We start from the raw sequence: 18,493 nt of genomic DNA, 5'->3' as shown, positions 1-18,493 counted from the left end.
AATTAACCTTTGGATACGATCCACCTCCCTCCTCTCCTCCCTTTTTTTCCTCTTGCAATACCCTATTATAAAAGCCCTAATCCTCACCTTAACTAATTCCCACCACTCTAACACCCCCTCGCACATGGACCGGAGACCCTCAAGCCTCCTAAAGAAAACATAAAACCTGTCAACAAAAGCCTGCTCCTCCAGCACATCCCGATCTAGCTTCCAGTACCCCTTACCAAAGAGGCAGACTGGCGACCCCACCTGCAGGAGCACCCCGTCGTGATCCGAAAAGAAAACAGGCAACAGCCGCCCAGACAACTTTCCCAAAGACCTGGGTACAAAAATATAATTTAGCCTCTGCTCAACCCCCCTGGAGTTACGCCATGTAGGACCGTCGGAGTAGTGTGCATACCACCATCTACCAGACCATGGCAAGCCATTAGCCTAGCAATGGCGCCTGCACTGTTATCCCCCCCTCTTCCTAAATCTGTATTAAAATCCCCCCCTATCACTAATTTCCTATTTGTGACACACAGGGGTGTCAGACAGTCCACCATCTCATTCCTGTCTGCCACCACCTGTGGCCCATACACCACCACTAATCTAAATTTACAATCACTTATCGTGACATCCACCCCTATAACCCTCCCCTGCATTACCACAAATGAATCCTCCACTTTAACCTCCCTGTGCCCACACAAAATCCCTACCCCCGATGAATGCACCCCCCCTACACCCCAAACCGACTCCCCCTTGTCCCACTCCCTCTTAAATCTACTAACATCCCCTCCATCCCTCAGGTGAACCTCCTGTAAAAAAACAAAAATCAAAACCCACACCCTCCAAATAACTAAAAACCACCCTCCTCTTAACAATATCTCTTAAACCCCTTACATTTAAACTAACAAAAGTAAAATTAGACTCCATGAAAAAAAATTAAACATGTAATACACACAAATTCTAAACTCAGACAGAAAAAAAAAAAACAGGAGACTCACCCGATGCTCCCCTGCTCCATATCTACCGGTGAGAACACCATCCGTAATCCCGACATCCCCCCCACTTCCTCCATCACACCATCCCAGGATGCAGGAATAGTGTTTGGCTTCGGGGTGCCCTGCACCCTGGGTCTACCCCCACAATCCTCCCCCTCCCCAGTGTTGCAGCTGGTTTGGAAAAAAATTGGGGAGGCTGAGTCCCCAAACAAAAAACTCCCCACCTCCTCCTGTACCCAGTCCTGAGTCTTGTTAGGTGTGTCCCCACCCAAATGAAGTTGAGAGTCTTGGGAAACCAGCAGCAACCCAGAGGTTTCTCCCACCCCCATCACTCTCTTGGCTATCCCCTCCCCCTCACTGTCGGCCAATCGCACCCTCCTCTTCATTCTCTTCTTTGGTGATGGCGGCAGTGGAGAGATACCACCCCCCCCCTCCGCCAGCTCCTCCACCATACCCCTCATCTCTTCCACCATGTCACTTTCCCCCCAGTCCACTTGCTCTTTCACCGTCTTCTTCTCCACCACTCCTCCCTCGCTTTCTTCTCTCTCATGCTCCTCCACTCAGTTGCCTTCTTCCACCGCTTTTCCTGGTTCTCCTACTCCCGTGCCTTCCGTTTCCTTCTCTCTTCCATCCGCCGCTTCTTGCTCCTCTTCCTTCCTTGTGGCCTTCCTCTCTGGACTTGTATTCTTGTCATGAGGCGTGTTTCCTTCCCCTCCTCTTCTTCCCCCATCCCCGCTCCTGCTCCCCCCCCAGCCGCAGACGCATATGACCTCTGACGGGCCGGGCACCCCCGCCACAGGTGTGCTGACGAGCCACACCCATGGCATGTCTTAGGCTTGTCACAATCCCTCGCCTCGTGATCCTCAGATCCACAAAATTTTCTCATGCTGCACGAGGCGAAAATGTGACCGTAGGCCATACAGCGCCTACAAAATGGGGGCTGACGTGCATAAAACAATGTCCCCCTGTCAGCCCCAAGGGAGAACATAGCAGGAGGATGGAGGTAGCCACCATGTCCCTTTGGGTCCTCCCTGAGGAGGGCCTGGAAACCTCTCCTCCCATTCCAAAACCCAAGGGAGTCTTTGAGGTGCCTAGCTGAGGAAACGTTATCCATGTATCTCCCCAGAAAAGCCCTCACCTCTTCATCCTTAACGTATGGGTTGTAAATGTTGACAGTTACAACCCTAAAGTTATTCTTCGCCAGGCTTGATATTTCGTAGTGGCACATCGGCCTCTCACCTCCCACTGCTCTTGCCCTTCTCAGGATATCATCGTGTTTCTCCTCTGTATATAGCGCCACGTCGTATGCTCCCTCCAACGAGTTGCCTTGGAAACAAAACACGTCCTTCACCGTCAGCTTTAGAATCCCCATCAATATAATCCTTCCAAAAGATTCTCGTCCTAAAGGCTCCAACTCCTTTTCCTTCCAAGCAAAACGAATCGTGTTGGCCAGCCCAATCCCAGGGACCGACCGTGATGATGTATTTAGCACCATCTCCGCAAGGAGAATGGCGCTCGTTCTTTTCTCTTCCAATACAAGAAAAAAAGAAAATCCAAAAGTGACCGAGTCTGCCTGGTGAACACTAACACAGAGACAGGAACAATCACCCACGAAATACAAAGTGAAACCCAGGCTACCTAAATACGGTTCCCAATCAGAGACAACGAGAATCACCTGACTCTGATTGAGAACCACCTCAGGCAGCCAAACCTATGCAACACCCCTATTCAGACGCAAACCCCAATACGAAATACAACATAAACCCATGTCACACCCTGGCCTGACCAACAAATAAACTAAAACACAAAAATACTAAGACCAAGGCGTGACACCTGCACATATTACCTGTACATATTACCTGCGCATATTACCTGCACATATTACCTGTACATATTACCTCGTACATATTACCTGTACATATTACCTGTACATATTACCTGTAGATATTACCTGTAGATATTACCTCGTACATATTACCTGTACATATTACCTGTACATATTACCTGTACATATTACCTGTAGATATTACCTCATGTACATATTACCTGTAGATATTACCTGTACATATTACCTGCGCATATTACCTGTACATATTACCTGCACATATTACCTGTACATATTACCTGTAGATATTACCTCGTACATATTACCTGCACATATTACCTGTAAATATTACCTGTAGATATTACCTCGTACATATTACCTGCACATATTACCTGTACATATTACCTGCACATATTACCTGTACATATTACCTGTAGATATTACCTCGTACATATTACCTCATACATATTACCTGTAGATATTACCTGTACATATTACCTGTAGATATTACCTCGTACATATTACCTCATACATATTACCTCATACATATTACCTGTAGATATTACCTCGTATATATTACCTCGTACATATTACCTGCACATATTACCTGTACATATTACCTGCACATATTACCTGTACATATTACCTGTAGATATTACCTCGTACATATTACCTGCACATATTACCTGCACATATTACCTGTACATATTACCTGTAGATATTACCTCGTACATATTACCTGCACATATTACCTGTACATATTACCTGCACATATTACCTGTAAATATTACCTGTAGATATTACCTCGTACATATTACCTCATACATATTACCTGTAGATATTACCTGTACATATTACCTGTAGATATTACCTCGTACATATTACCTCATACATATTACCTCATACATATTACCTGTAGATATTACCTCGTACATATTACCTCGTACATATTACCTGCACATATTACCTGTAGATATTACTACCTCGTACCCCTGCACATTGACTCGGTACTGGTACTCCTTGTATTTACTGTAGCCTCGTTATTGTTATTTTACTGTGTTATTATTTCCTTTTTATTTAGCATAATGTTCGTATTTTTTAACTCTGCGTTGTTGGGAAAGGGCTCGTAAGTAAGCATTTCACGGTAAAGTCTACACCTGTTGTATTCGGGGCATATGACAAATGCATTTAGATTTGATGTGGCCTCTAAATGGTCACGTGATACAATCAGGAATCCACTAGAGACCGACACACACTCCAACAATAATCCGTCTAAGTGTCTCCTGCGTTTAGGAATGGCTGAAGCTGCTGACATAAAAATGCTGGGGATGTTGTCACATGTTCAGAATAAGTGTGTTAATCTATAACAACAAATGAGCACCATTATTACTAACCTCAATGCTCCCTGATTTCTCCTCAGACACACAACTTAAGTCCTTACCTGTCATGCCAGGCCTCGAGGCTTCTCTCCAGTTCTAATGTCATTGCACTGACGTGCTTCTCTATTCGCAGCGGAACAAGGCCTAACATGATGCCACGGCCTCGGTGTGCTGTTGGCATGGGCCAGCCTGGCATCACCTGAACAAACATTAAAGATGTTAACATCACGGTCAGGGGCTTTGCAGCCACAGCAAAGAGCCAATCATAATGAAGTGTGGGAATGGTAAGTTTGGCATCTTATCAAGTGATATCATTTGATTAAAAAAATTTTTTTTGAAGAAAGTGGATTTTCGAGCATTCTGCATTGCGCCGACAGAATGATTTGACGTTTCTCTCCTGCAGCGGGGCCGTCTGGTTGGCGCACGCAGTTGGCCTGGTAAGGAAGTGTGTCTGTACGTTTCTGTGCGTTTATACAAATGCTGATGTTGTGCATCTGTGCTGGTGTTTGTCTGTGTATGTTTGCGTCTGTCACTGTTTGTATACAGTCACTATAGAAAGTCTCCAGCCCCCCTTTGGATTTCTTCACATTTTATTGTGTTACAAAGTGGGATTAAAATTGATTTAATTGCCATTTATTGGTCAGTGATCTACACAAATACTCTCATGTCAAGTGGACAATTACATTTTTTTAAGACTAATAAAAATGAAACACATTATATGTTAGAAACACCTCTGGCAGCGATTACAGCTGTGAGTCTTCTTGGGTAAGTCTTATAAGAGCTTTGCACACCTGTGTTGTGCAATATTTGCCCATTATTTTCAAAATTCTTCTAGCTCTGACAAGGTGTTGGGGATCATGGCTAGACAGCAAGTATTGCCATAGCTTTTAAAGCAGATTTAAGTAAGAAGCAAACTTGGCCACTCAAGAACATTCACTGGATTCTTGGTAAGCAACTGCAGTGTCAATTTGGCTTTGTGTTGTAGGTTATTGTCCTGCTGAGAGGTGAATTCCTCTCTCGGTGTCTGGTGTAAAGCAGACTGCAGCAGGTTTTCCTCTAGGATTTGCCTGTGCTTAGCTCCATCCCTTTATTTCCATCCTATAAAATCTCCCCTGACTTTCCCGATGTCAAGCATACCCATAACATGATGCAGCCACCACCATGCTTGAAAATAAGGAGGCAGTTACTCTGATATTGTATTGGATTTGCCCAAAACATAAGACTTTGCATTTCGGCAAAAAAAAGTGTAGGCCTTTGAAGTGTTTCTACTTTAGTGCCTTGTTGCATACATATTCATGTTTTGGAACAATTTTATTATGTATATTTTGTATTCTTTTATTTAGGTCATTATTGTGCAGTCACTACAATGTTGATCCATCGTTTTTCTCCCGTCACAACCATTGAAAGGTTTTTAAATCACCAATGGCCTCATGTTGGCATCCCTGAGCAGTTTCCTTCCTTTCCTGCAGCTCAGTTCAGAAGGACGACTGCATCTTTTATGTGTCTGGGTGGTGTGATACATCATCCACAACATAATTATTAACTTGACCGTGCTTAAATATGTATTAGGTATTGGATTTGTTATTGTTACCCATCTACCAATCACTGCCCTTCTTTATGAGGGATTCGAAAAGCTCCATGGTCTTTGTAGTTGAAGGTGTATGTATGTCGGACAGAGGAAGGGGTAGTCATTAAAATATAATGTCAACCCCTATTAATTCACAGAGTGATTCCATATAACATATTATGTGATTTGTTAAGGAAAATTTTACTTCTGAACTATACTAACAAAAAGTGTTGGTCCCATGTTTCATGAACTGAAATAAAATATTTGCCATATGCACAAAAAGCTTATTTCTCTCAAATTTGGTGCACAAATTTGTTTACATCCCGTTAGTGAGCATTTCATAATCCATCCACCTGACAGGTGTGGCATATCAAGTCAAGAAGCTGATTAAACTGCATGGTTATTACACAGGTGCATCTTGTGCTGGGGACAATAAAAGGCCATTCAAAAATTTGCGGTTTTGTCACACAACACGATGCCATAGATGTCTCAATTTATTTCAATTGTCATGCAGACTGCAAGAATGTCCACCAGAGCTGTTGCCAGATAATTAAATGTTAATTTCTCAACCATAAGCCGCATCCAACGTCGTTTTAGAGAACTTGGCTGCATGTCCAACCGGCCTCACAACCGCAGACCACGTGTAACCACGCCAACCCAGGACCTCCACAACCGCCTTCTTCACCTTCCTGATCGTCTGAGACCGGCCACCCGGACAGCTGATGAAACTGAGGAGTAGTTCTGTCTGTAATAAAGCCCTTTTGTGGGGATAAACTCATTCTGATTGGCTGGTCTTGGCTCCCCAGCTGGTGGGCCTGGGTGCCCACTCGTGAAATCCATAGATTCGGGCCCCATGAATTTATTTTAGTTGACTTTTATATAATCTGTAACTCAGTCAAATCATTGAAATTGTTGCATGTTGCGTTGATATTTTTGTTCATTATAATTTCGGCTTGCCTACACAAAGGGGGTGAATAACCCATCTCGTAGTTATGACACTGTTATTAATGATCAATTAGAGTATTTTTTGTGTAGCTCATTGACAACAACAAAAAAGTCAATTAAATCTATTTCAGTCCCACTTTGTAACGCAACGAAATGTGGGGAGAGAAAGTTCAAGGGTGTGTAAACTTTCCCTAGGGACTGTATGTCTGTATCTGCTTGCACTGCTACAGGGGGACCGGAGGCCTGCTCCTTCTCCGTCTGTATGTCACCGAGGTGATCACAGCTCAGTGCTATTAATGAGAGGTAACGATGGAGGGATGATCAACGGGAGTAAGAGAGCGAGAGAGATCTCTGGTGTGTTTTCTGGTCACTCCTCCCTCGTTCACAGCAGCGGTTATCTGATGTCCTCCTGTGACTGGGCGTTCTGATCTGTGTGTGTGTGTGTTCTGGTTTTGGCTCACTCTCACTGTTAACAATTTCATACATATCTCTTGACGCCTGCAAAGGGAATCCAGTTGTGTGTGGTCGATTTGATTTGGACTGTAACTGGACGGATACCCTTGCTATCCACTCTCCTCTCTCTCTCGCTCTATCGCTCGTCCATGTTTCTCGTTCTCCCCTCTCGCTCTCTCTCTCTCTTTCTCTCTCCCTCTTTGTTAAAGCATGAAAACATGTCACAGGAGAGCTCTACGTTGTGTTTCTTGGTGGGTGCCAGAACACACACACACACACGACGTTCAGCGTTTTGGCCCTGTGCCGAGAGGCCCTGTCTGGGAGCAGCTTATTTCCTGGAGGGGAGCGAGCAGCCCAAACAAGCGCACACACACACACACACACCTTGTAACACTCCACACACCCTTCTCTCTCTTTCTTTCTGTCTCTTACACACACACACACACACACACACGTATGCCCCTGTCCCCCTTCTCGCCAGGACCCCACAGAGTCACACCTGGGTCTCTCAGTCATTCAGCCTCTCTTTCAGCTATATCACATTACCACTGGGTATTGAACATGGTCGAGCACACATTGACTGCCTGCCAAACACTGTGGCTTTGTGTGCATGCGCGTATGTGTGTGTGTCTGTGTGTTGAAGTGGGAGGTGTAGATAGAAAGTAGTTACAGCTCTTAAAAGACCTAAATAATTCGGAGGAGGTACGGGGTAGAATCATGTGCACATGAGAAGCATTGGTTGTGTGTGCTGATACAGAACGTGTTATTTCTGTCTGAGGTTTGCTGTTTTGTTGTTGAATATCTCATCTTTCCTTTTACTTGTTACTGTTGTCTGGCTCTGTAACAGTTGACCTTGAATGCAGTGTGTGTGTGTGTGTGTGTGTGTGTGTGTGTGTGTGTGTGTGTGTGTGTGTGTGTGTGTGTGTGTGTGTGTGTGTGTGTGTGTGTGTGTGTGCGCGCGTGAGAGAGATGCGGGACTGTTTCTAGGAAGTCCAGACCATAAACCATCAGAAGGTCGAGTTGAGCGCTTGCGTTAATTACCATGACAACCCTGTCCATCAGCAGCCATCACACACACACACACACACACCAGGGTTTCCGTTAGGAAAATGTGGCGCCGGACAACTTGACCGGGAAGATTTTAATTGGCCATTTGAGAAATGTACCGGACCCATATGCATTGGGTGTATAACCCGTTAGGGTGTCGCCCACCGGGGCGTATCTTTCCTTCAAAGTCTTACAGTCATCATCATGAATCAAGTCGACAATCTACTGGCAAATCCTTTTTAATCCTTGACATATGAAGAGAAATAATGAAGAGAAATTATAGATAAAACGTATCGGTGCTCATCGGCCATTGGACATAAACATTTCACACCAAGTTGGAAATCGCAAACTCAACAAGGAGTCGTTTGGAAGGAATCAGTGGCTAACTGCAGGCGTGGCAAAGAAACAACTAACGTTAGCCTGCTATTCAATGGAGTGGCCGTGTGTCCCCCCCCCCCCCCCGAGTTCCCACCATAAATCCATAGAATGCCAGACTTTGATGACAAAATTTGCCCACAAAGGACCGCTGCGTCACCTTCACAAGGTGAGTCCAAAAATATATTGTATGCTGCTGCATAAATTATGTAATATGCCAGGGAGATATGTATACTGTAGCTAAGAAAGTAATACTAAGTGTATGTTGTGTAGTAACCTGTAAGTAGCCCATGTGCCTCACCCTAATAATTGGGTCTATTTTTACCAATGCGGTATTGTAAACACAGTACTACTGTCAGTGCCACCACCAGTAGTGGTGGCGCTTGGCTTGCACCTGCAAATTCAGCCCACACACAACATTCTACAATATAATTGTGATATTTAACGTGTCAAATAGTGTTATATGACTTATCTTTTTTGACACGCAAAGACCCAAACGGCATTCAATGTGCCTCGCCCTTCTGTTCTATCTTGGTGGAGCACCTATAGCCTATAACCTGTTTTAGAGAAATGTATTCATCGAATATTGTAAGAGCTTTCATTTTCTGTTTATATGCCCCTTTTATTTATCCTACTGTTCTGACTTGATGTACAGGGAGAACACTGTAAGAACGGCCCATGTTCTGAATTCGCTGTACATTTCAAAAGTGCTGAACTACGTCCGTCGTTGCTTGATCATTAATGTCTTAATCGAAATTATGGATTGCCTCTTATCCGCTTGTCGTCCCTTTATGCCGTAGTTTGTACAGCTCAATTGTCAGTAGAAACCACGTTAGTCATATCAGCTATATATTTTTTAAAGGCAGTAAATGAGGCTGAATAAACAGTTTCGCTGATAGACAAGGCTCCGCTGATAGCCAGGTGTAGCTGTGGTAAGGTGTTGGGACAGCTTTATGTAGGCCCTAACAGTTTGTGGGCACCGTTTGTCAGTGCTATAGTGCAATTAATGTATTGTTTAGTGTTGTGTTGTGTAGTGGCTTTTCTGGCATGAATCCCACAATTATTATTATTTTTTCCCCACCAAGATTGACATGCTAAAATCGCCACTGAACTACTTCCATATACACTGAATGGTCAAAACATTATGCATCTTTCCATGACACAGACTGACCAGGTGACTCCAGGTGAAAGCTATGATCCCTTACTGATCACTTGTTAAATTAACTTCAATCAGTGTAGTTGAAGGGGAAGAGACAGATTCAAGAATGATTTTTAAGCCTTGAGACACGGATAGTGTAGGTGTGCCATTCTGAAGCTAATTATACATAACTTTGTGTCATTTTCATTCTGGTTTTTATGACTAACCACATGACAATGATTTTGAGAAATTAAACTGTTCCGCGGAAATGGGCATATGAAATCACAACTGGCACGCAGAACGGCAAACATGTTAGGATAAATGAGAAGCTTTCCCCAGACTTGAAACTTACACGTGGCGAATATGGAGTCTTTATAAAATAATTGCCTCTGTGTTTCCATGGTAGGATTTTGCACGCTGCCTCCAGCTCACATTGTTAAGTGGTGGGTGACACGCTGACAGCCTGTTTGCACTTGAATGGTGAATAGGAGGCACACTTCAATAACCAGTTGAGAAATAAAAAATAGTAGCTATTTTTAATCGTGCACCAAAACAGTTGAATTTATCGGCTTTAAATTATTTTTTTAAATATTTTAAAAATTGGCTAATGGAAACCCTGACACACACACACACACACACACACACACAAACTGTCTTCTTCTCAGACATCTGCATATTGTCACCTTCACTCTCCTTTCACTCTCTCATCTCAGTTGCTTTCTTCCTCCCTTTATCTCTCTCTATACCCCTTAACTCACTGCTGTTGCTCTTTATTTTAATGACTGTGGCTGGATACTGTAGGACCACGAAACCTTAACCAGACAAAACAGATACAGACACACACAGAGAGAGAGAGAGAATGTGGGGGGATAGATATTTATAGAGAGAGAGCGAGGGATAGAGAGCTGACTCAAGACTGCTGGAGGGAGGTGGCAGGAAGCTGTGGGACCAGAGAAGAGAGGAAGAGCTGGAGCGGCTTTCGTACACCTCCTTCACGGAGCGAGGGAACATAGCATCACACTGAGGGAGGAGGAGAAGAAGGAGCCAGGAGAGAGAGGAGGAGGAGCTGACATCATCCACTGTGCCCACCTGCTGAAGACATGGGCACGCAGCAGACATCGTGTGTGTGCGTGTGTGTGTGTGGCAGTGTGGCAGTGTGGCAGTGCCACTTGATGGGATCAGTTACATTAATGGGCTGGTTTGTGCGATCGAACAGGAGAGAGGAGAAGAGATGGGCGCCTGTCAACGAGAGACTGAAATAAGATGGAGTGACAAAGAGAGTGAGAGGGATGAGATGGGAGCGCTAGAGAGAACATGAGGCTGTTAGAGTTAGAGAGTAATGTGATGAGAAGGGAGGGAGAGAGAGAGGGATGTGATGAGATAGAAGAGCTCTCCTCTGCAGTGCATGTTATCTAATATACCCCCCTCCCGTGTGAAACAGATTTTACAGAGAGACAGAGGAGTAGAGATAAACAGAGAGAGAGAAGTAGAGGGAAGCAGGGTTTGACAGCAACAAGATCTCATAGTTTCCCTTTGAAATTACACGTCAATTCTGCGGGGTTCATTGTTCGTTGTTACAGGGTTCATTCTGCGGGGTTACAGGGTTCATTCTGCGGGGTTACAGGGTTCATTCTGCGGGGTTACAGGGTTCATTCTGCAGATTTACAGGGTTCATTCTGCAGGGTTACAGGGTTCATCCTGCATGGTTACAGGGTTCATTCTGCGGGGTTACAAGGTTAATTCGGTTCATTCTGCGTAGTTACAGGGTTCATTCTGCATGGTTACAGGGTTCATTCTGCATGGTTACAGGGTTCATTCTGCAGGGTTACAAGGTTAATTCGGTTCATTCTGCGTTGTTACAGGGTTCATTCTGCGTGGTTTCAGGGTTCATTCTGCATTGGGGCGGCAGGGTAGCCCTAGTGGTTAGAGTGTTGGACTAGTAACCAAAAAGTTGCAAGTTCAAATCCCCCAGCTGACAAGGTACAAATCTGTCGTTCTGCCCCTGAACAGGCAGTTAACCCACTGTTTCGAGGCCGTCATTGAAAATAAGAATTTGTTCTTAACTTCTTGAAACTACCCATCCCGGATCCGGGTTTGTGACTAAAGCCTCAGGCTCATTAGCATAACGCAACTGCTTAACGGGTTCATCTGCTCTTAAGGGTTATTCTTTTCTTAACAACACTGTCATCTCAGATTTTCAAAATATGCTTTTGAACCATAGAAATTGACTAATTTGTGTAAGAGTATGCAAAGCTAGCATAGCATTTTGAGTAGCATTTAGCACGCAACATTTTCACAAAAACCAGATAACCAAATAAATAAAATCATTTACCTTTGAAGAGCTTCTGATGTTTTCAATGAGGAGACTCTCAGTTACATACCAAATGTGCAGTTTTTCCTGAAAGCGTCTGTGTGTAGGGAAATCGTTCCGTTTTCTTCATTGCGTCTGGCTACAGGGTTCATCCGAAAATTCAGTCACCTACAACGTAAAACTTTTTCCGGATTAACTACATAATATCGACCGAAACATGGCAAACGTTGTTTGGAATCAATCCTCAAGGTGTTTTTTCACATATCTCTTCATTGATATGCAGTTCGTGGGTTAAGCTTGCTTTCCTCTCTGTATCGCATGGAAAAATACTGGCAGGTGACTTTTGCATTTTGTGGTTACAGGACACCGGGCGGACACCTGGTAAATGTGGTCTCTTATGGTCAATCTTCCAATGATCTGCCTACAAATACGTCACAATGCTGCAGACTCCTTGGGGAAACGACAGAAAGGTTCATTCCTCTCGCATTCACAGCCATATAAGGAGACAATGGAAAACAGAGCCTCAAAAATCCTTGTCATTTCCTGGATGCCATCTCATCTTGGTTTTGCCTGAAGCTCACGTTCTAGGGCACAGGCTTCATTCTGCGTGAATATCTTGGTATTTCTGGACACGGGTTACAGAGTGTTTTCTTTAGAATGGTTACAGGGTTCATTCTTGGTTTAAAACGGGGTTCATTGTGAAATAGCATAGATTACAGGGTTATCCTGCATGGTTAAAGGGTTCATTGTGCGGGGTAAAGGGTTCATAATGGTTACAGGGTTCATTCTGCATGGTTACAGGGTTCATCTTTCATTCTTTGCGACAAAATATCTTGTTTACCAAAAATGAAATCTAGATGTAAGAGGTTAACTGACTTGGTTAAAAAAGGTAATAAATAAATAAATAATGGTTACAGGGTTCATTCTGCGGGGTTACAGGGTTCATTCAGGGTTCATTCTGCGGGGTTACATGGTTCATTCTGCTGGGATACAGGGTTCATTCTGCGTGGTTACAGGGTTCATTCTGCTGGGATACAGGGTTCATTCTGCTGGGATACAGGGTTCATTCTGCTGGGATACAGGGTTCATTCTGCGGGGTTACATTCTGTTACAGGGTTCATGGTTACAGGGTTCATTCTGCGGGGATACAGGGTTCATTCTGCTGGGTTACAGGGTTCATTCTGCTGGGTTACAGGGTTCATTCTGCGGGGTTACAGGGTTCATTCTGCTGGTTCATTCTGCTGGGATTCATTCTGCTGGGTTACAGGGTTCATTCTGCTGGGTTACAGGGTTCATTCTGCTGGGTTACAGGGTTCATTCTGCGTGGTTACAGGGTTCATTCTGCTGGGTTACAGGGTTCATTCTGTGGGGTTACAGGGTTCATTCTGCGTGGTTACAGGGTTCATTCTGCTGGGTTACAGGGTTCATTCTGCTGGGTTACAGGGTTCATTCTGCTGGGTTACAGGGTTCATTCTGCTGGGTTACAGGGTTCATTCTGCTGGGTTACAGGGTTCATTCTGCTGGGTTACAGGGTTCATTCTGCTGGGTTACCGGGTTCATTGTGCGTGGTTACAGGGTTCATTCAGTTCATTCTGCGTGGTTACAGGGTTCATTCTGCGTGGTTACAGGGTTCATTCTGCGTGGTTACAGGGTTCATTCTGCGGGGTTACAGGGTTCATTCTGCGGGGTTACAGGGTTCATTCTGCGTGGTTACAGGGTTCATTCTGCGGGTTACAGGGTTCACCGTGCGGGGTTACAGGGTTCATTCTGCGTGGTTACAGGGTTCATTCGGTTCATTCTGCGTGGTTACAGGGTTCACCTGCTGGGTTACAGGGTTCATTCTGCTGGGTTACAGGGTTAATCCTGCATGGTTACAGGGTTCATTCTGCGTGGTTACAGGGTTCATTCTGCGTGGTTACAGGGTTCATTCTGCGGGGTTACAGGGTTCATTCTGCATAGTTACAGGGTTCATTCTGCATGGTTACAGGGTTCATTCTGCGTGGTTACAGGGTTCATTCTGCGTTACAGGGTTACAGGGTTCATTCTGCTGGTTACAGGGTTCATTCTGCTTACAGGGTTCATCAGGGTTACATTCTGCTGGGTTACAGGGTTCATTGTGTGTGGTTACAGGGTTCATTGGTTACCGGTGTTAATTTACAGGGTTACATTCTGTCCGTGTTACAGGGTTCATTGGGTTACAGGGTTCATTGTCTGGGTTACAGGGTTCATTCTGCTGGTTACAGGGTTCATTGTTCGTACAGGGTTCATTCTGCGTGGTTACAGGGTTCAATCTGTGTAGTTACAGGGTTCATTGTGCGTGGTTATAGGGTTCATTCTGCGTGGTTACAGGGTTCATTCTGCTGGGTTACAGGGTTCATTCTGCTGGGTTACAGGGTTCATTCTGCGTGGTTACAGGGTTCATTCTGCATAGTTACAGGGTTCATTGTGCGTGGTTATTGGGTTCATTCTGCGTGGTTACAGGGTTCATTCTGCTGGGTTGCAGGGTTCATTCTGCTGGGTTACAGGGTTCATTCTGCTGGGTTACAGGGTTCATTCTGCTGGGTTACAGGGTTCATTGTGTGTGGTTACAGGGTTCATTGTGCTGGGTTACAGTGTTCATTCTGCTGGGTTACAGAGTTCATTCTGCGTTGTTACAGGGTTCATTCTGTGTGGTTACATGGTTCATTGTGCGTGGTTATAGGGTTCATTGTGCGTGGTTACAGGGTTCATTCTGCATGGTTACAGGGTTCATTTTGCGTGGTTACAGGGTTCATTGTGCGTGGTTACAGGGTTCATTGTGTGTGGTTACAGGGTTCATTCTGCGTAGTTACGGGGATCATTCGGCATGGTTACTGGGTTGAAACAGAAACAACTCAAATGTTAACAGTTTAGGCATTCATTCAGAGTGATTAGGGTTATGGTTTGGGGAAGGCTTACAACAAAATAATGAAAACGACGTGCTCTTATGATCAGGTATGAACCGAATCCACAGTATTCACACGCCTTAATAGAGCGTTGTGAACTGCACCATAGTACATGGGTCTAAGCAGCGTGCCTCAGCGCCGAGCATCATGATTTCGCGGTCCAGTGCAGGCCAATCGCTCTTCTTTCTTTGTCCGATGAGCTCCGAGGAAGGCACATATCCACCTTCTCAGAACCTTTTCAAACGTCTGAAATTGCCATTTATTTCTAGTGACCAGCCTGGTGAAAGATGGAGAAGGAGAGAGATAGAGATAGAGATAGTGAGGGGAGATAGAGAGAGAGCTAAATAGAGATAGTGAGAGAAAGATCGCTAGAAGTTTACCCACACATCTCCTCTGTGCTCTGTGGTTGTCACGGAGGCAAAAACTGTTAGTGGCATCCTCCCTGGCACCTCTCTTCCTCGCTCGGAAACACTCAGACCTTCTTCTACATCAACTGTCACCGCCACCATACTGTGTGTGTGTGTGTGTGCACCTGTGTAAAATACCTTGCCATGTTGTGAGAGGTGTTGAGAGCTCCTAGATGGTGTCAGATAAGTGTTTGGTAATGTGTGTGTAGAGAGGGCACAGGTGTGTCAACACTGCAACTCTTTAGGGGGCTGGTGAGGGTTAGTTTGTTAGTTAGATGGTATTGGTTAGAGATTGGGGTGTAACTGAACATTGCTTTAAAGACTCAGATATTGCTGTTGTTTTAGCCTTCAAACATGACATGGAGATTATTTACCTTTATTTAAAGAGGCAAGTCAGTTAAGAACAAATTCTTATTTACAATGACAGCCTACGCCAGCCAAACCCGGGCTAATTGTGCGCCGCCCTGTGGGACTCCCAATCACGGCCGGATGTGATACAGCCTAGATTCGAACAGGGGGTGATGCCTAATGCACTGAGATGCAGTGTCTTAGACCGCCGCGCCTATCGGGAGCCCAATGGCTCAAATGATCTGTTAGTCTTAGTGAATGTTTATTTATTTTGGGTGGGAAAAAACTCAATCCCATCAAATCCTACCATGTTTCTTTTCTCGGTCTTTCCCCAAATCTCTCGTTTAGAAATCTACCCCCAAAATCACTGCTGTTCTCTCCTCCCCCCTCTGTCCTACCAACTTGACCTTCTCTGTTCCCTTCCCCCATTTCCTCTGGCTCTTGTCCTCTTGATCTGGCTTTCTGATCTCATGTTACCCTGTACCCCCTCCTCTACACCCCACTGACCACCCCCCCCCCTGCCTTTGTGTGAAAGGGGTGTAAAGAAGGAGAGAAAGGGGAGAGGAGAGTGCCCTATGGATACGGTGTATAGGGGACGATAGACCCTGCTTCCTCTTCCTACTCTGAGCTGTGGTTATATAGTCAGCAAAATGCAACCTGTTTTTTTTATCATGGATATTGTTATCGTAATATCATAAAATCATACAAAATAAATAAAAAATGCTGATATTTCTTCATTCCCAGTCTAAATATGTGTCTTGTTTAAGTAAGAGGTCTGTCTAAATCTCTGTTGGAAGTAGGAGGTCTGTCTAAATCTGTGTCTTATTTAAGTAAGAGGTCTGTCTAAATCTCTGTTGGAAGTAGGAGGTCTGTCTAAATCTGTGTCTTATTTAAGTAAGAGGTCTGTCTAAATCTCTGTTGGAAGTAGGAGGTCTGTCTAAATCTGTGTCTTATTTAAGTAAGAGGTCTGTCTAAATCTCTGTTGGAAGTAGGAGGTCTGTCTAAATCTCTGTTGGAAGTAAGAGGTCTGTCTAAATCTCTGTTGGAAGTAGGAGGTCTGTCTAAATCTGTGTCTTATTTAAGTAAGAGGTCTGTCTAAATCTCTGTTGGAAGTAGGAGGTCTGTCTAAATCTGTGTCTTATTTAAGTAAGAGGTCTGTCTAAATCTCTGTTGGAAGTAGGAGGTCTGTCTAAATCTGTGTCTTATTTAAGTAAGAGGTCTGTCTAAATCTCTGTTGGAAGTAGGAGGTCTGTCTAAATCTCTGTTGGAAGTAGGAGGTCTGTCTAAATCTCTGTTGGAAGTAGGAGGTCTGTTCTCCAGCCACTCACACTAACAGATGTCATTGTAAAAGCCTTGTTTTGGTAATGATCTTACAAAATGGATTCTGTCCAAAACAGCCACACGCACACACAAACAAACACACACCCACACACACTCTGACAGATGTAGACATTAGCCAGATACCTGTTTAGTAGATCTATCTCCTCTGCCCCCCCCCCATACACACACAGCACCCCCCATACACACACAACTCCCCCATACACACACAGCACCCACCCACACAACTCCCCCATACACCCACCATAAACACACAACTCCCCAATACACCCCCTCCCCCCCATACACACACAGCACCCCATACACACACAACTCCCCCATACACACACAGCCCCCTCGTACGCAGACAATACAGCCCCTCACACAAACACCCAGCCCCCTGGCCCCAGAGAGAGAACTCGTTAACCCCTGGTCAGGCTCTATAGACAGCAGTGCTGGCTGGGAGGTGTAGTTACATGTAACTGTCAGTAGGGGGTGATGTGGAGCCTGGCCCTGTGTCAGTCAGTCTGCAGCCTAAGCCTCCTAATCACAGTCTTGGAGAGGCTCAGGTTTAATGAAGGGTTAGGGCTCAGCAGACACAACATGGCCTCTGGGTGCCAAGCATACTCCATCATGCCCTGGTGTGTGTGTGTGTGTGTGTGTGTGTGTGTGTGTGTGTGTGTGTGTGTGTGTGTGTGTGTGTGTGTGTGTGTGTGTGTGTGTGTGTGTGTGTGTGTGTCAGGATTGGGGTCAATTCCATTTCAATTCCAGTCAATTCAGGAAGCAGTACACTGAAATTCCAATTCTCTTCAGTGCTTTTCCATGAGGAACATTTGGAATTGGGTTTGCTTTCTGAATTGAAATGGAATTGACCCCAACCCCGGTGTGTGTTTACTGTTCAGAGTATCACTTTTTTCACAGGCACGGGAACGTGTGTGTGTGTGTACTCACCTGAGGTAGTTCAGCTGACAGGCGCACCTACTAACCTGGCTAATGCCAGACAAAGCTGCTTCCAGACTACACTCCCTCCTGTTCAGAGACTGTGACAAAGTGATGCTGTGATACTCTGAACAGTAGACACACATGCAACACGCATGACCATTATAAACACTCACAGACTTAAGAGTCCTGGTCTGTATGTTGTGGAGCCTCCTCCTGTCCTCCTCTCGTCCTCTCCATGGTTGAGTCTATTCCTGGAAAACCAGCCACCACTCACGTTACCACAGCTAACCTAATTAGGAAAGCTTCTGCTGAGCCGCTGGACTCAGAGAGAGCCCAGACTAATCAATCACACACACCGGCACAGAGACACACACACCGGCACAGAGACACATGAGCGGAGAAATGCACATTCACTCAGATTGTTTACTCCATACACATACAGTATGATATGATATGACGCAATCACAACAGAAGAGTACTGCCAACTACATCATAGTAATAATACCACAGGCAGAGGTAAAACACATGTACG

The 18,493-nt window shown here is 44.8% G+C and overlaps 1 protein-coding gene across 1 annotated transcript in view; it reads left to right on the top strand.

Moving 5' to 3' along the window:
* Nucleotides 1-18,493, top strand: part of LOC135516251 (lysine-specific demethylase 6B-like) — a 165,816-nt gene that overhangs the window by 15,638 nt on the left and 131,685 nt on the right. The window contains 2 exon segments of the mRNA XM_064940402.1: nt 4,321-4,471; nt 4,591-4,624. The gene's annotated coding sequence lies outside the window, so the exon portion shown is untranslated.

This window comes from Oncorhynchus masou, chromosome 27 (assembly GCF_036934945.1).
Source record: "Oncorhynchus masou masou isolate Uvic2021 chromosome 27, UVic_Omas_1.1, whole genome shotgun sequence".
In the NCBI taxonomy this organism is placed as follows: domain Eukaryota; kingdom Metazoa; phylum Chordata; class Actinopteri; order Salmoniformes; family Salmonidae; genus Oncorhynchus; species Oncorhynchus masou.
The sequence above is the reverse complement of the archived record's forward strand: the minus strand, read 5'-3'. Positions and strand labels throughout refer to the sequence as shown.